This window comes from Rhinoderma darwinii, chromosome 3, assembly GCF_050947455.1.
Source record: "Rhinoderma darwinii isolate aRhiDar2 chromosome 3, aRhiDar2.hap1, whole genome shotgun sequence".
Taxonomy (NCBI): domain Eukaryota; kingdom Metazoa; phylum Chordata; class Amphibia; order Anura; family Rhinodermatidae; genus Rhinoderma; species Rhinoderma darwinii.
Genome location: NC_134689.1, coordinates 261,225,555 through 261,253,100, shown reverse-complemented (window position 1 = coordinate 261,253,100; position 27,546 = coordinate 261,225,555). Strand labels below are relative to the sequence as shown.

The 27,546-nt window shown below is 37.6% G+C and overlaps 13 non-coding genes across 13 annotated transcripts; all 13 read right to left on the bottom strand.

Moving 5' to 3' along the window:
- Positions 1 to 5,708: 5,708 nt before the first annotated feature.
- TRNAI-AAU (transfer RNA isoleucine (anticodon AAU)) lies at positions 5,709 to 5,782 on the bottom strand. The gene has a single exon. It is a non-coding gene; the product is annotated as a tRNA-Ile (tRNA).
- A 1,713-nt stretch (positions 5,783 to 7,495) lies between these two features.
- On the bottom strand, positions 7,496 to 7,569 carry TRNAI-AAU (transfer RNA isoleucine (anticodon AAU)). The gene has a single exon. It is a non-coding gene; the product is annotated as a tRNA-Ile (tRNA).
- Positions 7,570 to 10,208: 2,639 nt separating this feature from the next.
- TRNAI-AAU (transfer RNA isoleucine (anticodon AAU)) lies at positions 10,209 to 10,282 on the bottom strand. Its single transcript has one exon. It is a non-coding gene; the product is annotated as a tRNA-Ile (tRNA).
- Positions 10,283 to 12,006: 1,724 nt separating this feature from the next.
- On the bottom strand, positions 12,007 to 12,080 carry TRNAI-AAU (transfer RNA isoleucine (anticodon AAU)). Its single transcript has one exon. It is a non-coding gene; the product is annotated as a tRNA-Ile (tRNA).
- Positions 12,081 to 12,910: 830 nt separating this feature from the next.
- TRNAI-AAU (transfer RNA isoleucine (anticodon AAU)) lies at positions 12,911 to 12,984 on the bottom strand. The gene has a single exon. It is a non-coding gene; the product is annotated as a tRNA-Ile (tRNA).
- An 831-nt stretch (positions 12,985 to 13,815) lies between these two features.
- On the bottom strand, positions 13,816 to 13,889 carry TRNAI-AAU (transfer RNA isoleucine (anticodon AAU)). Its single transcript has one exon. It is a non-coding gene; the product is annotated as a tRNA-Ile (tRNA).
- Positions 13,890 to 14,723: 834 nt separating this feature from the next.
- On the bottom strand, positions 14,724 to 14,797 carry TRNAI-AAU (transfer RNA isoleucine (anticodon AAU)). Its single transcript has one exon. It is a non-coding gene; the product is annotated as a tRNA-Ile (tRNA).
- An 831-nt stretch (positions 14,798 to 15,628) lies between these two features.
- TRNAI-AAU (transfer RNA isoleucine (anticodon AAU)) lies at positions 15,629 to 15,702 on the bottom strand. Its single transcript has one exon. It is a non-coding gene; the product is annotated as a tRNA-Ile (tRNA).
- Positions 15,703 to 16,533: 831 nt separating this feature from the next.
- Positions 16,534 to 16,607, bottom strand: TRNAI-AAU (transfer RNA isoleucine (anticodon AAU)). The gene has a single exon. It is a non-coding gene; the product is annotated as a tRNA-Ile (tRNA).
- An 842-nt stretch (positions 16,608 to 17,449) lies between these two features.
- On the bottom strand, positions 17,450 to 17,523 carry TRNAI-AAU (transfer RNA isoleucine (anticodon AAU)). Its single transcript has one exon. It is a non-coding gene; the product is annotated as a tRNA-Ile (tRNA).
- An 834-nt stretch (positions 17,524 to 18,357) lies between these two features.
- On the bottom strand, positions 18,358 to 18,431 carry TRNAI-AAU (transfer RNA isoleucine (anticodon AAU)). The gene has a single exon. It is a non-coding gene; the product is annotated as a tRNA-Ile (tRNA).
- An 830-nt stretch (positions 18,432 to 19,261) lies between these two features.
- On the bottom strand, positions 19,262 to 19,335 carry TRNAI-AAU (transfer RNA isoleucine (anticodon AAU)). Its single transcript has one exon. It is a non-coding gene; the product is annotated as a tRNA-Ile (tRNA).
- A 3,743-nt stretch (positions 19,336 to 23,078) lies between these two features.
- On the bottom strand, positions 23,079 to 23,152 carry TRNAI-AAU (transfer RNA isoleucine (anticodon AAU)). The gene has a single exon. It is a non-coding gene; the product is annotated as a tRNA-Ile (tRNA).
- Positions 23,153 to 27,546: the final 4,394 nt, after the last annotated feature.

Below are 27,546 nucleotides of genomic sequence, written 5' to 3'. Positions count from 1 at the left end.
TGGAAACCCACCAGAAATGACCCCATTTTGGAAACTACACCCCTCAAGGAATTCATTTATGGTTTTTGTTATCATTTTGACCGCACAGTTTTTTCACAGCACCTATTTGAATTGGGCTGTGAAATGAAAAAAATGATATTTTTTCCAATAAGATGTCATTTTTGACCAAAATTTCTTATTTTCACAGGGAACAACATACCCCATTTTGTTGCCCAATTTGTCCTTAGTGCGGCAATACCCCATTTGTGGTGATAAACTGCCGTTTGGGCCCATGGGAGGGCTCAGAAGGAAAGGACCACCATTTGGCCTACTGGAGCTTTTCTGGTGCTAAGTCATGTATGCACAAGCCCCTGAGGTACCAGTACAGTTGAAACCCCCGAGAAGTGACCCCATTTTAAAAACTACACCCCTTAAGATATTCATCTAGAGGTGTAGTGAGCATTTTGACCCCACAGGTACTGTGTAAAAGATAATGCGCAGCAGATGGTGCAGTGTGAGATTTGCAATTTTATATATATATATGCCATTTCAGTGTCCAATATAGTGTACCCAGCATGCGCCACCGGAGACATACACCCCATAAACTGTAATGTGGGTTCTCCTGGGTACGGCAATACCCTACATGTGGCTGTTATCAGGTGCCTGGGCACACGGCAGGGCTTAGAAGGGAAGGACCACCATTTGGCCTACTGGAGCTTTTCTGGTGCTAAGTCATGTATGCAGAAGCCCCTGAGGTACCAGTACAGTTGAAACCCCTGAGAAGTGACCCCATTTTAAAAACTGCACCCCTTAAGATATTCATCTAGAGGTGTAGTGAGCATTTTGACCCCACAGGTACTGTGTAAAAGATAATGCGCAGCAGATGGTGCAGTGTGAGATTTGCAATTTTATATATATATATGCCATTTCAGTGTCCAATATAGTGTACCCAGCATGCGCCACCGGAGATATACACCCCTTAAATTGTAATGTGGGTTCTCCTGGGTACGGCAATACCCTACATGTGGCTGTTATCAGCTGCCTGGGCATACGGCAGGGCTCAGAAGGGAAAGATGAGGGGGATAAGCTGTGCGGAGTGCATCAGGGTAAATTAAAAATCAAGGGATGTATGATACATTTTAAAACAATCTTTTATACAGAGCCCTGGTTTTTCGGGACACGTGTCACATTGGTATATTGTGTTCTTCCTTATCCCCCTCTTATAGCAGACTCTGCACCTCTTTTGACTCTTTCCCTTTCCACCGGTTTGGGGAACTTCTCCTGGAAAGTGTTGCCCTGGTATGATGCGTGTGGCCTCGCTTCCAGAAGTACTGGGTGCCCCCCCTTCCTGGTCCCTAAAGATTAGATCTTGAAATTCCAGGAAAGTTCCTCTCTGGCCTGCACATCCACGTAGCACGTACGCATTGTACAAAGCCATCTGTATGATGTGCCCGGCCAGCTTCTTATACCACACCGCATGGCGCTGTAGGGCTTCAGGACTTGATCTTACAAGTCCATCCCTCCCATGTACCTATTGTAGTCCAGGATGCAGTCTGGTTTGGGGGTGGCCTTTCCTTCATATATCCTAAATCTGTAGGTATACCCTGATGCACTCTCGCACAGCTTATACATCTTCACGCCATACCTTGCCCTCTTACCCGGCAGGTACTCGCGGAATTGAACCCTCCCTTTAAAATGTACCAGGGACTCATCAATAGAAATACACTTCTCGGGGGTGAATGCTCGGGAAAACCGGGCACTGAAACGGTCTAATAGGGGTCTCCGTTTATACAAACGGTCAAAACTGGGGTCATCTCGGGGTGGGCACGGCTCATTATCAGTATAATGTGAGAAGCGAAGTATTGCCCCCTCAAAGTATTCACAACAGCAATTAGAAAGTTTATGAACCCTTTTGGTGTTTCACAGAAATTGAGAGCAAAGCAGAGGAGAAATTAACTTTTTTTTTTTGTCAGAAAATCCTCTTTATATCATTTTTTTTATAACACAAAAGGATTTATCAGAGAAACGCAACTCAATACGTATTGCCCAGATTCTGCAGTTTTGAGAAATATCCCACATGTGGCCCTAGTGCGGTAATGGACTGAAGCACCGGCCTCCGAAGCAAAGGAGCACCTAGTGGATTTTGAGCCCTCTTTTTTATTAGGCACCATGTCCGGTTTGAAGAGATCTTGTGGTGCCAAAACATTGGAAACCCCCCAAAAGTGACCCCATTTTGGAAACTAGACCCCTTGAGGAATACATTGTAGTTTTCTTGGGGTGCATGCGGCTTTTTGATCAGTTTTTATTCTATTTTTAGGTGGCGTGGTGACTAATAAACAGCAATTCTACTATTGTTTTTTTATTCTTTTTTTTTTTACTGCGTGCACCGTGCGCTATAAATGTCTTATTCACTTTATTCTGCGGGGCGATACGATTATGGCGATAGCAGATGTTTATAGTTTTTTTTTATGTCTTATGGCGTTTGCGCAATAAAATACGTTTTGTAAACAATCATTTACTTTTTGTGTTATCATATTCTAAGAGCCAGAACGTTTTTATTTTTAAATCAATAAAGCCGTGCGAGGACTTATTTTTTGCGTAACGAACTGTAGTTTCCATCAGTACCATTTTTCGGTACATGCGACTTTTTGATCTCTTTTTATTCAATTTTTTGGGAGGTGAAGTGACCAAACAATTGTGATTGTGGTACGGTTTATGAATATTTTTTTTTACGGCGTTCACCGTGCGGGATAAATAACAAAATAATTTTGTAGTTCAGGCCGTTACGGACGCGGCGATACCAATTATGTATAGTTTATTTGTTTGTTTATATATTTTTATTAATAATAAAGGACTGATAAGGGAAAAAGTGGGACTTTTACTTTTATTACTTTTAAAACTTTTATTTTCTTATTTTTACACATCTTTTTTTAACTTTTTTTTTACTGTATTACTTTATCCCACTAGGGGACTTGAGGGCAGGAGGCCCTGATCGCTATTCTAATACACTGCACTACATGCGTAGTGCAGTGTATTTGAACTGTCAGCTACTCACTGACAGCAAGCATAGTGGGTCCTGACGTTGTCAGGACCCACTAGGCTTCCGTCTATGGCATAGCCGGACGCCATTGTTTGGTGTCCGGTTGCCATAGTCACCATCGCCGGCCGCTATCGTGTAGCAGGCCGGCGATGGCGGATTAACCCCTAAGAAGCCGCGATCGCTATTGAACGCGGCTTCTGAGGGGTTAATCGGCGGGGGAGCTCCGCGATCGGTCCCGGCACATTGAGCAGTGATGGTCTGCTGTCGGAAACAGCAGCTATCACAGCTCATGAACGCGCCCCGCGCGAACGGCGCCGTGTTTACTCCATGACCTACTATTAGGTCACTGAGCGCGAACGCTACAGTTAGCATGACCTAATAGTAGGTCATGGAGCGTTAAAGGGTTAAGGTTGAAATTGGACCTCTAAGATGATTTCATGCAACAAACTCTGCATTTCTATAAATCACCGGTTAGACCATACATGGAATATTGTGTACAGTTTTAAGCACCTGTGTATGAGAAGGACATTGCTGAACTAGAATGCGTGCAAAGAAGGGAAAGCAAGGTAATTAAAGGACCTCATCACAGACGGGGATTCTTTACTGTAAGAGCAGTTCGACGATTGAACTCTCTGCCACATTGAAAAGTGTTTTTTTGAAAAATATAAAATTTCATCATATTTGTTCCAGATTCTGGAGATGGAACTTTGATCCAGGAATTTATTCTAATAGCCATATTTGGAGTAAGGGAGGAATTTTTCCCCTAGTGACAACATTGGAATGCACTCCAAGACAGTTTTTGCCTTCCTCTGGATCAACACGGCAGGTTTATAGGTTGAATTTGATGGACCTTTTTTCAATATTATCAACTATTCAACACTGTAACAAGCGTGAGCTTTCATGGCCCATACGGGGATAGAAACCCGTGACCTTGGCGTTATTTGCACCACGCTCTAACCAACTGAGCTAATCGGCCACTTTTACACAAAAGATTCACGTCACGTCAGTAGAAAATACATGCAAACGTGTATTCATATTGATATCCTATTAACCTGAATAATAAAATAAACTTGCAATTTTTACTACTCAAAAAGCATTGGACAAATTGCTTTTGTGTTTTCCATTCCACCCCACAAAGAGTTTTCTTCAGTACATTATATGGTACATTAAATGCTGCCATTAAAAACAAGAACTTGTCTCACTAAAAACAAGCCCTTATATGACTATGAGGACGGAAAAATAATAAAGTTATGACTATCGGAATACAAAGAGGCAAAATCAAGATATTATTTTTGTCCTTAAGGTTGAAATTGGACCTCTAAGATGATTTCATGCAACAAACTCTGCATTTCTATAAATCACTGGTTAGACCATACATGGAATATTGTGTACAGTTTTGAGCACCTGTGTATGAGAAGGACATTGCTGAACTAGAATGCGTACAAAGAAGGGAAAGCAAGGTAATTAAAGGACCTCATCACAGACGGGGATTCTTTACTGTAAGAGCAGTTCGACGATTGAACTCTCTGCCACATTGAAAAGTGTTTTTTTGAAAAATATAAAATTTCATCATATTTGTACCAGATTCTGGAGATGGAACTTTGATCCAGGAATTTATTCTAATAGCCATATTTGGAGTAAGGGAGGAATTTTTCCCCTAATGACAACATTGGAATGCACTCCAAGACAGTTTTTGCCTTCCTCTGGATCAACACGGCAGGTTTATAGGTTGAATTTGATGGACCTTTTTTCAATATTATCAACTATTCAACTCTGTAACAAAAGTGAGCTTCCATGGCCCGTACGGGGATCGAACCCGTGACCTTCGCGTTATTAGCACCACGCTCTAACCAACTGAGCTAACCGGCCACTTTTACACCAAAGATTCACGTCACGTCAGTAGAAAATACATGCAAACGTGTATTCATATTGATATCCTATTAACCTGAATAATAAAATAAACTTGCAATTTTTACTACTCAAAAAGCATTGGACAAATTGCTTTTGTGTTTTCCATTCCACCCCACAAAGAGTTTTCTTTCAGTACATTATATGGTACATTAAATGCTGCCATTAAAAACAAGAACTTGTCTCGCTAAAAACAAGCCCTTATATGACTATGAGGACGGAAAAATAATAAAGTTATGACTATCGGAATACAAAGAGGCAAAATCAAGATATTATTTTTGTCCTTAAGGTTGAAATTGGACCTCTAAGATGATTTCATGCAACAAACTCTGCATTTCTATAAATCACCGGTTAGACCATACATGGAATATTGTGTACAGTTTTGAGCACCTGTGTATGAGAAGGACATTGCTGAACTAGAATGCGTGCAAAGAAGGGAAAGCAAGGTAATTAAAGGATCTCATCACAGACGGGGATTCTTTACTGTAAGAGCAGTTCGACAATTGAACTCTCTGCCACATTGAAAAGTGTTTTTTTGAAAAATATAAAATGTCATCATATTTGTACCAGATTCTGGAGATGGAACTTTGATCCAGGAATTTATTCTAATAGCCATATTTGGAGTAAGGGAGGAATTTTTCCCCTAATGACAACATTGGAATGCACTCCAAGACAGTTTTTGCCTTCCTCTGGATCAACACGGCAGGTTTATAGGTTGAATTTGATGGACCTTTTTTCAATATTATCAACTATTCAACTCTGTAACAAAAGTGAGCTTCCATGACCCGTACGGGGATCGAACCCGTGACCTTGGCGTTATTAGCACCACGCTCTAACCAACTGAGCTAACCGGCCACTTTTACACCAAAGATTCACGTCACGTCAGTAGAAAATACATGCAAACGTGTATTCATATTGATATCCTATTAACCTGAATAATAAAATAAACTTGCAATTTTTACTACTCAAAAAGCATTGGACAAATTGCTTTTGTGTTTTCCATTCCACCCCACAAAGAGTTTTCTTTCAGTACATTATATGGTACATTAAATGCTGCCATTAAAAACAAGAACTTGTCTCGCTAAAAACAAGCCCTTATATGACTATGAGGACGGAAAAATAATAAAGTTATGACTATCGGAATACAAAGAGGCAAAATCAAGATATTATTTTTGTCCTTAAGGTTGAAATTGGACCTCTAAGATGATTTCATGCAACAAACTCTGCATTTCTATAAATCACCGGTTAGACCATACATGGAATATTGTGTACAGTTTTGAGCACCTGTGTATGAGAAGGACATTGCTGAACTAGAATGCGTGCAAAGAAGGGAAAGCAAGGTAATTAAAGGACCTCATCACAGACGGGGATTCTTTACTGTAAGAGCAGTTCGACGATTGAACTCTCTGCCACATTGAAAAGTGTTTTTTTGAAAAATATAAAATGTCATCATATTTGTACCAGATTCTGGAGATGGAACTTTGATCCAGGAATTTATTCTAATAGCCATATTTGGAGTAAGGGAGGAATTTTTCCCCTAATGACAACATTGGAATGCACTCCAAGACAGTTTTTGCCTTCCTCTGGATCAACACGGCAGGTTTATAGGTTGAATTTGATGGACCTTTTTTCAATATTATCAACTATTCAACTCTGTAACAAAAGTGAGCTTCCATGACCCGTACGGGGATCGAACCCGTGACCTTGGCGTTATTAGGACCACGCTCTAACCAACTGAGCTAACCGGCCACTTTTACACCAAAGATTCACGTCACGTCAGTAGAAAATACATGCAAACGTGTATTCATATTGATATCCTATTAACCTGAATAATAAAATAAACTTGCAATTTTTACTACTCAAAAAGCATTGGACAAATTGCTTTTGTGTTTTCCATTCCACCCCACAAAGAGTTTTCTTCAGTACATTATATGGTACATTAAATGCTGCCATTAAAAACAAGAACTTGTCTCGCTAAAAACAAGCCCTTATATGACTATGAGGACGGAAAAATAATAAAGTTATGACTATCGGAATACAAAGAGGCAAAATCAAGATATTATTTTTGTCCTTAAGGTTGAAATTGGACCTCTAAGATGATTTCATGCAACAAACTCTGCATTTCTATAAATCACCGGTTAGACCATACATGGAATATTGTGTACAGTTTTGAGCACCTGTGTATGAGAAGGACATTGCTGAACTAGAATGCGTGCAAAGAAGGGAAAGCAAGGTAATTAAAGGACCTCATCACAGACGGGGATTCTTTACTGTAAGAGCAGTTCGACGATTGAACTCTCTGCCACATTGAAAAGTGTTTTTTTGAAAAATATAAAATTTCATCATATTTGTACCAGATTCTGGAGATGAAACTTTGATCCAGTAATTTATTCTAATAGCCATATTTGGAGTAAGGGAGGAATTTTTCCCCTTATGACAACATTGGAATGCACTCCAAGACAGTTTTTGCCTTCCTCTGGATCAACACGGCAGGTTTATAGGTTGAATTTGATGGACCTTTTTTCAATATTATCAACTATTCAACTCTGTAACTAAAGTGAGCTTCCATGGCCCATACGGGGATCGAACCCGTGACCTTGGCGTTATTAGCACCACGCTCTAACCAACTGAGCTAACCGGCCACTTTTACACCAAAGATTCACGTCACGTCAGTAGAAAATACATGCAAACGTGTATTCATATTGATATCCTATTAACCTGAATAATAAAATAAACTTGCAATTTTTACTACTCAAAAAGCATTGGACAAATTGCTTTTGTGTTTTCCATTCCACCCCACAAAGAGTTTTCTTCAGTACATTATATGGTACATTAAATGCTGCCATTAAAAACAAGAACTTGTCTCGCTAAAAACAAGCCCTTATATGACTATGAGGATGGAAAAATAATAAAGTTATGACTATCGGAATACAAAGAGGCAAAATCAAGATATTATTTTTGTCCTTAAGGTTGAAATTGGACCTCTAAGATGATTTCATGCAACAAACTCTGCATTTCTATAAATCACCGGTTACACCATACATCGAATATTGTGTACAGTTTTGAGCACCTGTGTATGAGAAGGACATTGCTGAACTAGAATGCGTGCAAAGAAGGGAAAGCAAGGTAATTAAAGGACCTCATCACAGACGGGGATTCTTTACTGTAAGAGCAGTTCGACGATTGAACTCTCTGCCACATTGAAAAGTGTTTTTTTGAAAAATATAAAATTTCATCATATTTGTACCAGATTCTGGAGATGGAACTTTGATCCAGGAATTTATTCTAATAGCCATATTTGGAGTAAGGGAGGAATTTTTCCCCTAATGACAACATTGGAATGCACTCCAAGACAGTTTTTGCCTTCCTCTGGATCAACACGGCAGGTTTATAGGTTGAATTTGATGGACCTTTTTTCAATATTATCAACTATTCAACTCTGTAACAAGCATGTAACAAAAGTGAGCTTTCATGGCCCATACGGGGATAGAAACCCGTGACCTTGGCGTTATTAGCACCACGCTCTAACCAACTGAGCTAATCAGCCACTTTTACACAAAAGATTCACGTCACGTCAGTAGAAAATACATGCAAACGTGTATTCATATTGATATCCTATTAACCTGAATAATAAAATAAACTTGCAATTTTTACTACTCAAAAAGCATTGGACAAATTGCTTTTGTGTTTTCCATTCCACCCACAAAGAGTTTTCTTCAGTACATTATATGGTACATTAAATGCTGCCATTAAAAACAAGAACTTGTCTCGCTAAAAACAAGCCCTTATATGACTATGAGGACGGAAAAATAATAAAGTTATGACTATCGGAATACAAAGAGGCAAAATCAAGATATTATTTTTGTCCTTAAGGTTGAAATTGGACCTCTAAGATGATTTCATGCAACAAACTCTGCATTTCTATAAATCACCGGTTAGACCATACATGGAATATTGTGTACAGTTTTAAGCACCTGTGTATGAGAAGGACATTGCTGAACTAGAATGCGTGCAAAGAAGGGAAAGCAAGGTAATTAAAGGACCTCATCACAGACGGGGATTCTTTACTGTAAGAGCAGTTCGACGATTGAACTCTCTGCCACATTGAAAAGTGTTTTTTTGAAAAATATAAAATTTCATCATATTTGTTCCAGATTCTGGAGATGGAACTTTGATCCAGGAATTTATTCTAATAGCCATATTTGGAGTAAGGGAGGAATTTTTCCCCTAATGACAACATTGGAATGCACTCCAAGACAGTTTTTGCCTTCCTCTGGATCAACACGGCAGGTTTATAGGTTGAATTTGATGGACCTTTTTTCAATATTATCAACTATTCAACTCTGTAACAAGCATGTAACAAAAGTGAGCTTCCATGGCCCATACGGGGATCGAACCCATGACCTTGGCGTTATTAGCACCACACTCTAACCAACTGAGCTAACCAGCCACTTTTACACCAAAGATTCTCGTCACGTCAGTAGAAAATACATGCAAACGTGTATTCATATTGATATCCTATTAACCTGAATAATAAAATAAACTTGCAATTTTTACTACTCAAAAAGCATTGGACAAATTGCTTTTGTGTTTTCCATTCCACCCCACAAAGAGTTTTATTTCAGTACATTATATGGTACATTAAATGCTGCCATTAAAAACAAGAACTTGTCTCGCTAAAAACAAGCCCTTATATGACTATGAGGACGGAAAAATAATAAAGTTATGACTATCGGAATACAAAGAGGCAAAATCAAGATATTATTTTTGTCCTTAAGGTTGAAATTGGACCTCTAAGATGATTTCATGCAACAAACTCTGCATTTCTATAAATCACCGGTTAGACCATTCATGGAATATTGTGTACAGTTTTGAGCACCTGTGTATGAGAAGGACATTGCTGAACTAGAATGCGTGCAAAGAAGGGAAAGCAAGGTAATTAAAGGACCTCATCACAGACGGGGATTCTTTACTGTAAGAGCAGTTCGACGATTGAACTCTCTGCCACATTGAAAAGTGTTTTTTTGAAAAATATAAAATGTCATCATATTTGGACCAGATTCTGGAGATGGAACTTTGATCCAGGAATTTATTCTAATAGCCATATTAGGAGTAAGGGAGGAATTTTTCCCCTAATGACAACATTGGAATGCACTCCAAGACAGTTTTTGCCTTCCTCTGGATCAACACGGCAGGTTTATAGGTTGAATTTGATGGACCTTTTTTCAATATTATCAACTATTCAACTCTGTAACAAGCATGTAACAAAAGTGAGCTTCCATGGCCCATACGGGGATCGAACCCGTGACCTTGGCGTTATTAGCACCACACTCTAACCAACTGAGCTAACCAGCCACTTTTACACCAAAGATTCTCGTCACGTCAGTAGAAAATACATGCAAACGTGTATTCATATTGATATCCTATTAACCTGAATAATAAAATAAACTTGCAATTTTTACTACTCAAAAAGCATTGGACAAATTGCTTTTGTGTTTTCCATTCCACCCCACAAAGAGTTTTATTTCAGTACATTATATGGTACATTAAATGCTGCCATTAAAAACAAGAACTTGTCTCGCTAAAAACAAGCCCTTATATGACTATGAGGACGGAAAAATAATAAAGTTATGACTATCGGAATACAAAGAGGCAAAATCAAGATATTATTTTTGTCCTTAAGGTTGAAATTGGACCTCTAAGATGATTTCATGCAACAAACTCTGCATTTCTATAAATCACCGGTTAGACCATACATGGAATATTGTGTACAGTTTTGAGCACCTGTGTATGAGAAGGACATTGCTGAACTAGAATGCGTGCAAAGAAGGGAAAGCAAGGTAATTAAAGGACCTCATCACAGACGGGGATTCTTTACTGTAAGAGCAGTTCGACGATTGAACTCTCTGCCACATTGAAAAGTGTTTTTTTGAAAAATATAAAATGTCATCATATTTGTACCAGATTCTGGAGATGGAACTTTGATCCAGGAATTTATTCTAATAGCCATATTAGGAGTAAGGGAGGAATTTTTCCCCTAATGACAACATTGGAATGCACTCCAAGACAGTTTTTGCCTTCCTCTGGATCAACACGGCAGGTTTATAGGTTGAATTTGATGGACCTTTTTTCAATATTATCAACTATTCAACTCTGTAACAAAAGTGAGCTTCCATGGCCCGTACGGGGATCGGACCCGTGACCTTGGCGTTATTAGCACCACGCTCTAACCAACTGAGCTAACCGGCCACTTTTACACCAAAGATTCACGTCACGTCAGTAGAAAATACATGCAAACGTGTATTCATATTGATATCCTATTAACCTGAATAATAAAATAAACTTGCAATTTTTACTACTCAAAAAGCATTGGACAAATTGCTTTTGTGTTTTCCATTCCACCCCACAAAGAGTTTTCTTCAGTACATTATATGGTACATTAAATGCTGCCATTAAAAACAAGAACTTGTCTCGCTAAAAACAAGCCCTTATATGACTATGAGGACGGAAAAATAATAAAGTTATGACTATCGGAATACAAAGAGGCAAAATCAAGATATTATTTTTGTCCTTAAGGTTGAAATTGAACCTCTAAGATGATTTCATGCAACAAACTCTGCATTTCTATAAATCACCGGTTACACCATACATGGAATATTGTGTACAGTTTTGAGCACCTGTGTATGAGAAGGATATTGCTGAACTAGAATGCGTGCAAAGAAGGGAAAGCAAGGTAATTAAAGGACCTCATCACAGACGGGGATTCTTTACTGTAAGAGCAGTTCGACGATTGAACTCTCTGCCACATTGAAAAGTGTTTTTTTGAAAAATATAAAATTTCATCATATTTGTTCCAGATTCTGGAGATGGAACTTTGATCCAGGAATTTATTCTAATAGCCATATTTGGAGTAAGGGAGGAATTTTTCCCCTAGTGACAACATTGGAATGCACTCCAAGACAGTTTTTGCCTTCCTCTGGATCAACACAGCAGGTTTATAGGTTGAATTTGATGGACCTTTTTTCAATAATATCAACTATTCAACTCTGTAACAAGCATGTAACAAAAGTGAGCTTACATGGCCCGTACGGGGATCGAACCCGTGACCTTGGCGTTATTAGCACCACGCTCTAACCAACTGAGCTAACCGGCCACTTTTACACCAAATATTCACGTCACGTCAGTAGAAAATACATGCAAACGTGTATTCATATTGATATCCTATTAACCTGAATAATAAAATAAACTTGCAATTTTTACTACTCAAAAAGCATTGGACAAATTGCTTTTGTGTTTTCCATTCCACCCCACAAAGAGTTTTCTTCAGTACATTATATGGTACATTAAATGCTGCCATTAAAAACAAGAACTTGTCTCGCTAAAAACAAGCCCTTATATGACTATGAGGACGGAAAAATAATAAAGTTATGACTATCGGAATACAAAGAGGCAAAATCAAGATATTATTTTTGTCCTTAAGGTTGAAATTGAACCTCTAAGATGATTTCATGCAACAAACTCTGCATTTCTATAAATCACCGGTTAGACCATACATGGAATATTGTGTACAGTTTTGAGCACCTGTGTATGAGAAGGACATTGCTGAACTAGAATGCGTGCAAAGAAGGGAAAGCAAGGTAATTAAAGGACCTCATCACAGACGGGGATTCTTTACTGTAAGAGCAGTTCGACGATTGAACTCTCTGCCACATTGAAAAGTGTTTTTTTGAAAAATATAAAATGTCATCATATTTGTACCAGATTCTGGAGATGGAACTTTGATCCAGGAATTTATTCTAATAGCCATATTTGGAGTAAGGGAGGAATTTTTCCCCTAATGACAACATTGGAATGCACTCCAAGACAGTTTTTGCCTTCCTCTGGATCAACACGGCAGGTTTATAGGTTGAATTTGATGGACCTTTTTTCAATATTATCAACTATTCAACTCTGTAACAAGCATGTAACAAAAGTGAGCTTCCATGGCCCGTACGGGGATCGAACCCGTGACCTTGGCGTTATTAGCACCACGCTCTAACCAACTGAGCTAACCGGCCACTTTTACACCAAAGATTCACGTCACGTCAGTAGAAAAAACATGCAAACGTGTATTCATATTGATATCCTATTAACCTGAATAATAAAATAAACTTGCAATTTTTACTACTCAAAAAGCATTGGACAAATTGCTTTTGTGTTTTCCATTCCACCCCACAAAGAGTTTTCTTTCAGTACATTATATGGTACATTAAATGCTGCCATTAAAAACAAGAACTTGTCTCGCTAAAAACAAGCCCTTATATGACTATGAGGACGGAAAAATAATAAAGTTATGACTATCGGAATACAAAGAGGCAAAATCAAGATATTATTTTTGTCCTTAAGGTTGAAATTGGACCTCTAAGATGATTTCATGCAACAAACTCTGCATTTCTATAAATCACCGGTTAGACCATACATGGAATATTGTGTACAGTTTTGAGCACCTGTGTATGAGAAGGACATTGCTGAACTAGAATGCGTGCAAAGAAGGGAAAGCAAGGTAATTAAAGGACCTCATCACAGACGGGGATTCTTTACTGTAAGAGCAGTTCGACGATTGAACTCTCTGCCACATTGATAAGTGTTTTTTTGAAAAATATAAAATTTCATCATATTTGTACCAGATTCTGGAGATGGAACTTTGATCCAGGAATTTATTCTAATAGCCATATTTGGAGTAAGGGAGGAATTTTTCCCCTAATGACAACATTGGAATGCACTCCAAGACAGTTTTTGCCTTCCTCTGGATCAACACGGCAGGTTTATAGGTTGAATTTGATGGACCTTTTTTCAATATTATCAACTATTCAACTCTGTAACAAGCATGTAACAAAAGTGAGCTTCCATGGCCCGTACGGGGATCAAACCCGTGACCTTGGCGTTATTAGCACCACGCTCTAACCAACTGAGCTAACCGGCCACTTTTACACCAAAGATTCACGTCACGTCAGTAGAAAATACATGCAAACGTGTATTCATATTGATATCCTATTAACCTGAATAATAAAATAAACTTGCAATTTTTACTACTCAAAAAGCATTGGACAAATTGCTTTTGTGTTTTCCATTCCACCCCACAAAGAGGAGTTTTCTTTCAGTACATTATATGGTACATTAAATGCTGCCATTAAAAACAAGAACTTGTCTCGCTAAAAACAAGCCCTTATATGACTATGAGGACGGAAAAATAATAAAGTTATGACTATCGGAATACAAAGAGGCAAAATCAAGATATTATTTTTGTCCTTAAGGTTGAAATTGAACCTCTAAGATGATTTCATGCAACAAACTCTGCATTTCTATAAATCACCGGTTAGACCATACATGGAATATTGTGTACAGTTTTGAGCACCTGTGTATGAGAAGGACATTGCTGAACTAGAATGCGTGCAAAGAAGGGAAAGCAAGGTAATTAAAGGACCTCATCACAGACGGGGATTCTTTACTGTAAGAGCAGTTCGACGATTGAACTCTCTGCCACATTGATAAGTGTTTTTTTGAAAAATATAAAATTTCATCATATTTGTACCAGATTCTGGAGATGGAACTTTGATCCAGGAATTTATTCTAATAGCCATATTTGGAGTAAGGGAGGAATTTTTCCCCTAATGACAACATTGGAATGCACTCCAAGACAGTTTTTGCCTTCCTCTGGATCAACACGGCAGGTTTATAGGTTGAATTTGATGGACCTTTTTTCAATATTATCAACTATTCAACTCTGTAACAAGCATGTAACAAAAGTGAGCTTCCATGGCCCGTACGGGGATCGAACCCGTGACCTTGGCGTTATTAGCACCACGCTCTAACCAACTGAGCTAACCGGCCACTTTTACACCAAAGATTCACGTCACGTCAGTAGAAAATACATGCAAACGTGTATTCATATCGATATCCTATTAACCTGAATAATAAAATAAACTTGCAATTTTTACTACTCAAAAAGCATTGGACAAATTGCTTTTGTGTTTTCCATTCCACCCCACAAAGAGTTTTCTTTCAGTACATTATATGGTACATTAAATGCTGCCATTAAAAACAAGAACTTGTCTCGCTAAAAACAAGCCCTTATATGACTATGAGGACGGAAAAATAATAAAGTTATGACTATCGGAATACAAAGAGGCAAAATCAAGATATTATTTTTGTCCTTAAGGTTGAAATTGAACCTCTAAGATGATTTCATGCAACAAACTCTGCATTTCTATAAATCACCGGTTAGACCATACATGGAATATTGTGTACAGTTTTGAGCACCTGTGTATGAGAAGGACATTGCTGAACTAGAATGCGTGCAAAGAAGGGAAAGCAAGGTAATTAAAGGACCTCATCACAGACGGGGATTCTTTACTGTAAGAGCAGTTCGACGATTGAACTCTCTGCCACATTGAAAAGTGTTTTTTTGAAAAATATAAAATGTCATCATATTTGTACCAGATTCTGGAGATGGAACTTTGATCCAGGAATTTATTCTAATAGCCATATTTGGAGTAAGGGAGGAATTTTTCCCCTAATGACAACATTGGAATGCACTCCAAGACAGTTTTTGCCTTCCTCTGGATCAACACGGCAGGTTTATAGGTTGAATTTGATGGACCTTTTTTCAATATTATCAACTATTCAACTCTGTAACAAGCATGTAACAAAAGTGAGCTTCCATGGCCCGTACGGGGATCGAACCCGTGACCTTGGCGTTATTAGCACCACGCTCTAACCAACTGAGCTAACCGGCCACTTTTACACCAAAGATTCACGTCACGTCAGTAGAAAATACATGCAAACGTGTATTCATATTGATATCCTATTAACCTGAATAATAAAATAAACTTGCAATTTTTACTACTCAAAAAGCATTGGACAAATTGCTTTTGTGTTTTCCATTCCACCCCACAAAGAGTTTTCTTTCAGTACATTATATGGTACATTAAATGCTGCCATTAAAAACAAGAACTTGTCTCGCTAAAAACAAGCCCTTATATGACTATGAGGACGGAAAAATAATAAAGTTATGACTATCGGAATACAAAGAGGCAAAATCAAGATATTATTTTTGTCCTTAAGGTTGAAATTGGACCTCTAAGATGATTTCATGCAACAAACTCTGCATTTCTATAAATCACCGGTTAGACCATACATGGAATATTGTGTACAGTTTTGAGCACCTGTGTATGAGAAGGACATTGCTGAACTAGAATGCGTGCAAAGAAGGGAAAGCAAGGTAATTAAAGGACCTCATCACAGACGGGGATTCTTTACTGTAAGAGCAGTTCGACGATTGAACTCTCTGCCACATTGATAAGTGTTTTTTTGAAAAATATAAAATTTCATCATATTTGTACCAGATTCTGGAGATGGAACTTTGATCCAGGAATTTATTCTAATAGCCATATTTGGAGTAAGGGAGGAATTTTTCCCCTAATGACAACATTGGAATGCACTCCAAGACAGTTTTTGCCTTCCTCTGGATCAACACGGCAGGTTTATAGGTTGAATTTGATGGACCTTTTTTCAATATTATCAACTATTCAACTCTGTAACAAGCATGTAACAAAAGTGAGCTTCCATGGCCCGTACGGGGATCGAACCCGTGACCTTGGCGTTATTAGCACCACGCTCTAACCAACTGAGCTAACCGGCCACTTTTACACCAAAGATTCACGTCACGTCAGTAGAAAATACATGCAAACGTGTATTCATATTGATATCCTATTAACCTGAATAATAAAATAAACTTGCAATTTTTACTACTCAAAAAGCATTGGACAAATTGCTTTTGTGTTTTCCATTCCACCCCACAAAGAGTTTTCTTTCAGTACATTATATGGTACATTAAATGCTGCCATTAAAAACAAGAACTTGTCTCGCTAAAAACAAGCCCTTATATGACTATGAGGACGGAAAAATAATAAAGTTATGACTATCGGAATACAAAGAGGCAAAATCAAGATATTATTTTTGTCCTTAAGGTTGAAATTGGACCTCTAAGATGATTTCATGCAACAAACTCTGCATTTCTATAAATCACCGGTTAGACCATACATGGAATATTGTGTACAGTTTTGAGCACCTGTGTATGAGAAGGACATTGCTGAACTAGAATGCGTGCAAAGAAGGGAAAGCAAGGTAATTAAAGGACCTCATCACAGACGGGGATTCTTTACTGTAAGAGCAGTTCGACGATTGAACTCTCTGCCACATTGATAAGTGTTTTTTTGAAAAATATAAAATTTCATCATATTTGTACCAGATTCTGGAGATGGAACTTTGATCCAGGAATTTATTCTAATAGCCATATTTGGAGTAAGGGAGGAATTTTTCCCCTAATGACAACATTGGAATGCACTCCAAGACAGTTTTTGCCTTCCTCTGGATCAACACGGCAGGTTTATAGGTTGAATTTGATGGACCTTTTTTCAATATTATCAACTATTCAACTCTGTAACAAGCATGTAACAAGCATGTAACAAAAGTGAGCTTCCATGGCCCGTACGGGGATCAAACCCGTGACCTTGGCGTTATTAGCACCACGCTCTAACCAACTGAGCTAACCGGCCACTTTTACACCAAAGATTCACGTCACGTCAGTAGAAAATACATGCAAACGTGTATTCATATTGATATCCTATTAACCTGAATAATAAAATAAACTTGCAATTTTTACTACTCAAAAAGCATTGGACAAATTGCTTTTGTGTTTTCCATTCCACCCCACAAAGAGGAGTTTTCTTTCAGTACATTATATGGTACATTAAATGCTGCCATTAAAAACAAGAACTTGTCTCGCTAAAAACAAGCCCTTATATGACTATGAGGACGGAAAAATAATAAAGTTATGACTATCGGAATACAAAGAGGCAAAATCAAGATATTATTTTTGTCCTTAAGGTTGAAATTGAACCTCTAAGATGATTTCATGCAACAAACTCTGCATTTCTATAAATCACCGGTTAGACCATACATGGAATATTGTGTACAGTTTTGAGCACCTGTGTATGAGAAGGACATTGCTGAACTAGAATGCGTGCAAAGAAGGGAAAGCAAGGTAATTAAAGGACCTCATCACAGACGGGGATTCTTTACTGTAAGAGCAGTTCGACGATTGAACTCTCTGCCACATTGATAAGTGTTTTTTTGAAAAATATAAAATTTCATCATATTTGTACCAGATTCTGGAGATGGAACTTTGATCCAGGAATTTATTCTAATAGCCATATTTGGAGTAAGGGAGGAATTTTTCCCCTAATGACAACATTGGAATGCACTCCAAGACAGTTTTTGCCTTCCTCTGGATCAACACGGCAGGTTTATAGGTTGAATTTGATGGACCTTTTTTCAATATTATCAACTATTCAACTCTGTAACAAGCATGTAACAAAAGTGAGCTTCCATGGCCCGTACGGGGATCGAACCCGTGACCTTGGCGTTATTAGCACCACGCTCTAACCAACTGAGCTAACCGGCCACTTTTACACCAAAGATTCACGTCACGTCAGTAGAAAATACATGCAAACGTGTATTCATATTGATATCCTATTAACCTGAATAATAAAATAAACTTGCAATTTTTACTACTCAAAAAGCATTGGACAAATTGCTTTTGTGTTTTCCATTCCACCCCACAAAGAGTTTTCTTCAGTACATTATATGGTACATTAAATGCTGCCATTAAAAACAAGAACTTGTCTCGCTAAAAACAAGCCCTTATATGACTATGAGGACGGAAAAATAATAAAGTTATGACTATCGGAATACAAAGAGGCAAAATCAAGATATTATTTTTGTCCTTAAGGTTGAAATTGAACCTCTAAGATGATTTCATGCAACAAACTCTGCATTTCTATAAATCACCGGTTAGACCATACATGGAATATTGTGTACAGTTTTGAGCACCTCTGTATGAGAAGGACATTGCTGAACTAGAATGCGTGCAAAGAAGGGAAAGCAAGGTAATTAAAGGACCTCATCACAGACGGGGATTCTTTACTGTAAGAGCAGTTCGACGATTGAACTCTCTGCCACATTGAAAAGTGTTTTTTTGAAAAATATAAAATGTCATCATATTTGTACCAGATTCTGGAGATGGAACTTTGATCCAGGAATTTATTCTAATAGCCATATTTGGAGTAAGGGAGGAATTTTTCCCCTAATGACAACATTGGAATGCACTCCAAGACAGTTTTTGCCTTCCTCTGGATCAACACGGCAGGTTTATAGGTTGAATTTGATGGACCTTTTTTCAATATTATCAACTATTCAACTCTGTAACAAGCATGTAACAAAAGTGAGCTTCCATGGCCCGTACGGGGATCGAACCCATGACCTTGGCGTTATTAGCACCACGCTCTAACCAACTGAGCTAACCGGCCACTTTTACACCAAAGATTCACGTCACGTCAGTAGAAAATACATGCAAACGTGTATTCATATTGATATCCTATTAACCTGAATAATAAAATAAACTTGCAATTTTTACTACTCAAAAAGCATTGGACAAATTGCTTTTGTGTTTTCCATTCCACCCCACAAAGAGTTTTCTTTCAGTACATTATATGGTACATTAAATGCTGCCATTAAAAACAAGAACTTGTCTCGCTAAAAACAAGCCCTTATATGACTATGAGGACGGAAAAATAATAAAGTTATGACTATCGGAATACAAAGAGGCAAAATCAAGATATTATTTTTGTCCTTAAGGTTGAAATTGAACCTCTAAGATGATTTCATGCAACAAACTCTGCATTTCTATAAATCACCGGTTACACCATACATGGAATATTGTGTACAGTTTTGAGCACCTGTGTATGAGAAGGACATTGCTGAACTAGAATGCGTGCAAAGAAGGGAAAGCAAGGTAATTAAAGGACCTCATCACAGACGGGGATTCTTTACTGTAAGAGCAGTTCGACGATTGAACTCTCTGCCACATTGAAAAGTGTTTTTTTGAAAAATATAAAATTTCATCATATTTGTACCAGATTCTGGAGATGGAACTTTGATCCAGGAATTTATTCTAATAGCCATATTTGGAGTAAGGGAGGAATTTTTCCACTAATGACAACATTGGAATGCACTCCAAGACAGTTTTTGCCTTCCTCTGGATCAACACGGCAGGTTTATAGGTTGAATTTGATGGACCTTTTTTCAATATTATCAACTATTCAACTCTGTAACAAGCATGTAACAAAAGTGAGCTTCCATGGCCCATACGGGGATCGAACCCATGACCTTGGCGTTATTAGTCCCACGCTCTAACCAACTGAGCTAACCGGCCACTTTTACACCAAGGATTCACGTCACGTCAGTAGAAAATACATGCAAACGTGTATTCATATTGATATCCTATTAACCTGAATAATAAAATAAACTTGCAATTTTTACTACTCAAAAAGCATTGGACAAATTGCTTTTGTGTTTTCCATTCCACCCCACAAAGAGTTTTCTTCAGTACATTATATGGTACATTAAATGCTGCCATTAAAAACAAGAACTTGTCTCGCTAAAAACAAGCCCTTATATGACTATGAGGACGTAAAAATAATAAAGTTATGACTATCGGAATACAAAGAGGCAAAATCAAGATATTATTTTTGTCCTTAAGGTTGAAATTGGACCTCTAAGATGATTTCATGCAACAAACTCTGCATTTCTATAAATCACCGGTTAGACCATACATGGAATATTGTCTACAGTTTTGAGCACCTGTGTATGAGAAGGACATTGCTGAACTAGAATGCGTGCAAAGAAGGGAAAGCAAGGTAATTAAAGGACCTCATCACAGACGGGGATTCTTTACTGTAAGAGCAGTTCGACGATTGAACTCTCTGCCACATTGAAAAGTGTTTTTTTGAAAAATATAAAATTTCATCATATTTGTACCAGATTCTGGAGATGGAACTTTGATCCAGGAATTTATTCTAATAGCCATATTTGGAGTAAGGGAGGAATTTTTCCCCTAATGACAACATTGGAATGCACTCCAAGACAGTTTTTGCCTTCCTCTGGATCAACACGGCCACATTGAAAAGTGTTTTTTTGAAAAATATAAAATTTCATCATATTTGTACCAGATTCTGGAGATGGAACTTTGATCCAGGAATTTATTCTAATAGCCATATTTGGAGTAAGGGAGGAATTTTTCCCCTAATGACAACATTGGAATGCACTCCAAGACAGTTTTTGCCTTCCTCTGGATCAACACGGCAGGTTTATAGGTTGAATTTGATGGACCTTTTTTCAATATTATCAACTATTCAACTCTGTAACAAGCATGTAACAAAAGTGAGCTTCCATGGCCCGTACGGGGATCGAACCCCTGACCTTGGCGTTATTAGCACCACGCTCTAACCACCTGAGCTAACCGGCCACTTTAACACCAAAGATTCACGTCACGTCAGTAGAAAATACATGCAAACGTGTATTCATATTGATATCCTATTAACCTGAATAATAAAATAAACTTGCAATTTTTACTACTCAAAAAGCATTGGACAAATTGCTTTTGTGTTTTCCATTCCACCCCACAAAGAGTTTTCTTTCAGTACATTATATGGTACATTAAATGCTGCCATTAAAAACAAGAACTTGTCTCGCTAAAAACAAGCCCTTATATGACTATGAGGACGGAAAAATAATAAAGTTATGACTATCGGAATACAAAGAGGCAAAATCAAGATACTATTTTTGTCCTTAAGGTTGAAATTGGACCTCTAAGATGATTTCATGCAACAAACTCTGCATTTCTATAAATCACCGGTTAGACCATACATGGAATATTGTGTACAGTTTTGAGCACCCGTGTATGAGAAGGACATTGCTGAACTAGAAAGCGTGCAAAGAAGGGAAAGCAAGGTAATTAAAGGACCTCATCACAGACGGGGATTCTTTACTGTAAGAGCAGTTCGACGATTGAACTCTCTGCCACATTGAAAAGTGTTTTTTTGAAAAATATAAAATGTCATCATATTTGTACCAGATTCTGGAGATGGAACTTTGATCCAGGAATTTATTCTAATAGCCATATTTGGAGTAAGGGAGGAATTTTTCCACTAATGACAACATTGGAATGCACTCCAAGACAGTTTTTGCCTTCCTCTGGATCAACACGGCAGGTTTATAGGTTGAATTTGATGGACCTTTTTTCAATATTATCAACTATTCAACTCTGTAACAAGAATGTAACAAAAGTGAGCTTCCATGGCCCATACGGGGATCGAACCCATGACCTTGGCGTTATTAGTCCCACGCTCTAACCAACTGAGCTAACCGGCCACTTTTACACCAAAGATTCACGTCACGTCAGTAGAAAATACATGCAAACGTGTATTCATATTGATATCCTATTAACCTGAATAATAAAATAAACTTGCAATTTTTACTACTCAAAAAGCATTGGACAAATTGCTTTTGTGTTTTCCATTCCACCCCACAAAGAGTTTTCTTCAGTACATTATATGGTACATTAAATGCTGCCATTAAAAACAAGAACTTGTCTCGCTAAAAACAAGCCCTTATATGACTATGAGGACGTAAAAATAATAAAGTTATGACTATCGGAATACAAAGAGGCAAAATCAAGATATTATTTTTGTCCTTAAGGTTGAAATTGGACCTCTAAGATGATTTCATGCAACAAACTCTGCATTTCTATAAATCACCGGTTAGACCATACATGGAATATTGTCTACAGTTTTGAGCACCTGTGTATGAGAAGGACATTGCTGAACTAGAATGCGTGCAAAGAAGGGAAAGCAAGGTAATTAAAGGACCTCATCACAGACGGGGATTCTTTACTGTAAGAGCAGTTCGACGATTGAACTCTCTGCCACATTGAAAAGTGTTTTTTTGAAAAATATAAAATTTCATCATATTTGTACCAGATTCTGGAGATGGAACTTTGATCCAGGAATTTATTCTAATAGCCATATTTGAAGTAAGGGAGGACTTTTTCCCCTAATGACAACATTGGAATGCACTCCAAGACAGTTTTTGCCTTCCTCTGGATCAACACGGCAGGTTTATAGGTTGAATTTGATGGACCTTTTTTCAATAATATCAACTATTCAACTCTGTAACAAGCATGTAACAAGCATGTAACAAAAGTGAGCTTCCATGGCCCATACGGGGATCGAACCCGTGACCTTGGCGTTATTAGCACCACACTCTAACCAACTGAGCTAACCGGCCACTTTTACACCAAAGATTCACGTCACGTCAGTAGAAAATACATGCAAACGTGTATTCATATTGATATCCTATTAACCTGAATAATAAAATAAATTTGCAATTTTTACTACTCAAAAAGCATTGGACAAATTGCTTTTGTGTTTTCCATTCCACGCCACAAAGAGTTTTCTTTCAGTACATTATATGGTACATTAAATGCTGCCATTAAAAACAAGAACTTGTCTCGCTAAAAACAAGCCCTTATATGACTATGAGGACGGAAAAATAATAAAGTTATGACTATCGGAATACAAAGAGGCAAAATCAAGATATTATTTTTGTCCTTAAGGTTGAAATTGGACCTCTAAGATGATTTCATGCAACAAACTCTGCATTTCTATAAATCACCGGTTAGACCATACATGGAATATTGTGTACAGTTTTGAGCACCTGTGTATGAGAAGGACATTGCTGAACTAGAATGCGTGCAAAGAAGGGAAAGCAAGGTAATTAAAGGACCTCATCACAGACGGGGATTCTTTACTGTAAGAGCAGTTCGACGATTGAACTCTGCCACATTGAAAAGTGTTTTTTTGAAAAATATAAAATTTCATCATATTTGTACCAGATTCTGGAGATGGAACTTTGATCCAGGAATTTATTCTAATAGCCATATTTGGAGTAAGGGAGGAATTTTTCCCCTAATGAGAAAATTGGAATGCACTCCAAGACAGTTTTTGCCTTCCTCTGGATCAACACGGCAGGTTTATAGGTTGAATTTGATGGAACTTTTTTCAATATTATCAACTATTCAACTCTGTAACAAACATGTAACAAAAGTGAGCTTCCATGGCCCGTACGGGGATCGAACCCATGACCTTGGCGTTATTAGCACCACGCTCTAACAAACTGAGCTAACCGGCCACTTTTACACCAAAGATTCACGTCACGTCAGTAGAAAATACATGCAAACGTGTATTCATATTGATATCCTATTAACCTGAATAATAAAATAAACTTGCAATTTTTACTACTCAAAAAGCATTGGACAAATTGCTTTTGTGTTTTCCATTCCACCCCACAAAGAGTTTTCTTCAGTACATTATATGGTACATTAAATGCTGCCATTAAAAACAAGAACTTGTCTCGCTAAAAACAAGCCCTTATATGACTATGAGGACGGAAAAATAATAAAGTTATGACTATCGGAATACAAAGAGGCAAAATCAAGATATTATTTTTCCATTCCACCCCACAAAGAGTTTTCTTTCAGTACATTATATGGTACATTAAATGCTGCCATTAAAAACAAGAACTTGTCTCGCTAAAAACAAGCCCTTATATGACTATGAGGACGGAAAAATAATAAAGTTATGACTATCAGAATACAAAGAGGCAAAATCAATATATTATTTTTGTCCTTAAGGTTGAAATTGAACCTCTAAGATGATTTCATGCAACAAACTCTGCATTTCTATAAATCACCGGTTAGACCATACATGGAATATTGTGTACAGTTTTAAGCACCTGTGTATGAGAAGAACATTGCTGAACTAGAATGCATGCAAAGACGGGAAAGCAAGGTAATTAAAGGACCTCATCACAGACGGGGATTCTTTACTGTAAGAGCAGTTCGACGATTGAACTCTCTGCCACATTGAAAAGTGTTTTTTTGAAAAATATAACATTTGATCATATTTGTACCAGATTCTGGAGATGGAACTTTGATCCAGGAATTTATTCTAATAGCCATATTTGGAGTAAGGGAGGAATTTTTCCCCTCCAAGACAGTTTTTGCCTTCCTCTGGATCAACACGGCAGGTTTATAGGTTGAATTTGATGGACCTTTTTTCAATATTATCAACTATTCAACTCTGTAACAAGCATGTAACAAAAGTGAGCTTCCATGGCCCGTACGGGGATCGAACCCATGACCTTGGTGTTATTAGCACCACGCTCTAACCAACTGAGCTAACCAGCCACTTTTACCCCAAAGATTCACGTCACGTCAGTAGAAAATACATGCAAACGTGTATTCATATTGATATCCTATTAACCTGAATAATAAAATAAACTTGCAATTTTTACTACTCAAAAAGCATTGGACAAATTGCTTTTGTGTTTTCCATTCCACCCCACAAAGAGTTTTCTTTCAGTACATTATATGGTACATTAAATGCTGCCATTAAAAACAAGAACTTGTCTCGCTAAAAACAAGCCCTTATATGACTATGAGGACGGAAAAATTATAAAGTTATGACTATCGGAATACAAAGAGGCAAAATCAAGATATTATTTTTGTCCTTAAGGTTGAAATTGGACCTCTAACATGATTTCATGCAACAAACTCTGCATTTCTATAAATCACCGGTTAGACCATACATGTAATATTATGTACAGTTTTGAGCACCTGTGTATGAGAAGGACATTGCTGAACTAGAATGCGTGCAAAGAAGGGAAAGCAAGGTAATTAAAGGACCTCATCACAGACGGGGATTCTTTACTGTAAGAGCAGTTCGACGATTGAACTCTCTGCCACATTGAAAAGTGTTTTTTTGAAAAATATAAAATGTCATCATATTTGTACCAGATTCTGGAGATGGAACTTTGATCCAGGAATTTATTCTAATAGCCATATTTGGAGTAAGGGAGGAATTTTTCCCCTAATGACAACATTGGAATGCACTCCAAGACAGTTTTTGCCTTCCTCTGGATCAACACGGCAGGTTTATAGGTTGAATTTGATGGACATTTTTTCAATATTATCAACTATTCAACTCTGTAACAAGCATGTAACAAAAGTGAGCTTCCATGGCCCGTATGGGGATCGAACCCGTGACCTTGGCGTTATTAGCACCACGCACTAACCAACTGAGCTAACCGGCCACTTTTACACCAAAGATTCACGTCACGTCAGTAGAAAATACATGCAAACGTGTATTCATATTGATATCCTATTAACCTGAATAATAAAATAAACTTGCAATATTTACTACTCAAAAAGCATTGGACAAATTGCTTTTGTGTTTTCCATTCCACCCCACAAAGAGTTTTATTTCAGTACATTATATGGTACATTAAATGCTGCCATTAAAAACAAGAACTTGTCTCGCTAAAAACAAGCCCTTATATGACTATGAGGACGGAAAAATAATAAAGTTATGACTATCGGAATACAAAGAGGCAAAATCAAGATATTATTTTTGTCCTTAAGGTTGAAATTGGACCTCTAAGATGATTTCATGCAACAAACTCTGCATTTCTATAAATCACCGGTTGGACCATACATGGAATATTGTGTACAGTTTTGAGCACCTGTGTATGAAAAGGACATTGCTGAACTAGAATGCGTGCAAAGAAGGGAAAGCAAGGTAATTAAAGGACCTCATCACAGACGGGGATTCTTTACTGTAAGAGCAGTTCGACGATTGAACTCTCTGCCACATTGAAAAGTGTTTTTTTGAAAAATATAAAATGTCATCATATTTGTACCAGATTCTGGAGATGGAACTTTGATCCAGGAATTTATTCTAATAGCCATATTTGGAGTAAGGGAGGAATTTTTCCCCTAATGACAACATTGGAATGCATTCCAAGACAGTTTTTGCCTTCCTCTGGATCAACACGGCAGGTTTATAGGTTGAATTTGATGGACCTTTTTTCAATATTATCAACTATTCAACTCTGTAACAAGCATGTAAACAAAAGTGAGCTTTCATGGCCCGTATGGGGATCGAACCCGTGACCTTGGCGTTATTAGCACCACGCCCTAACCAACTGAGCTAACCGGCCACTTTTACACCAAAGATTCACGTCACGTCAGTAGAAAATACATGCAAACGTGTATTCATATTGATATCCTATTAACCTGAATAATAAAATAAACTTGCAATTTTTACTACTCAAAAAGCATTGGACAAATTGCTTTTGTGTTTTCCATTCCACCCCAAAAAGAGTTTTATTTCAGTACATTATATAGTACATTAAATGCTGCCATTAAAAACAAGAACTTGTCTCGCTAAAAACAAGCCCTTATATGACTATGAGGACGGAAAAATAATAAAGTTATGACTATCGGAATACAAAGAGGCAAAATCAAGATATTATTTTTGTCCTTAAGGTTGAAATTGGACCTCTAACATGATTTCATGCAACAAACTCTGCATTTCTATAAATCACCGGTTAGACCATACATGGAATATTGTGTACAGTTTTGAGCACCTGTGTATGAGAAGGACATTGCTGAACTAGAATGCGTGCAAAGAAGGGAAAGCAAGGTAATTAAAGGACCTCATCACAGACGGGGATTCTTTACTGTAAGAGCAGTTCGACGATTGAACTCTCTGCCACATTGAAAAGTGTTTTTTTGAAAAATATAAAATGTCATCATATTTGTACCAGATTCTGGAGATGGA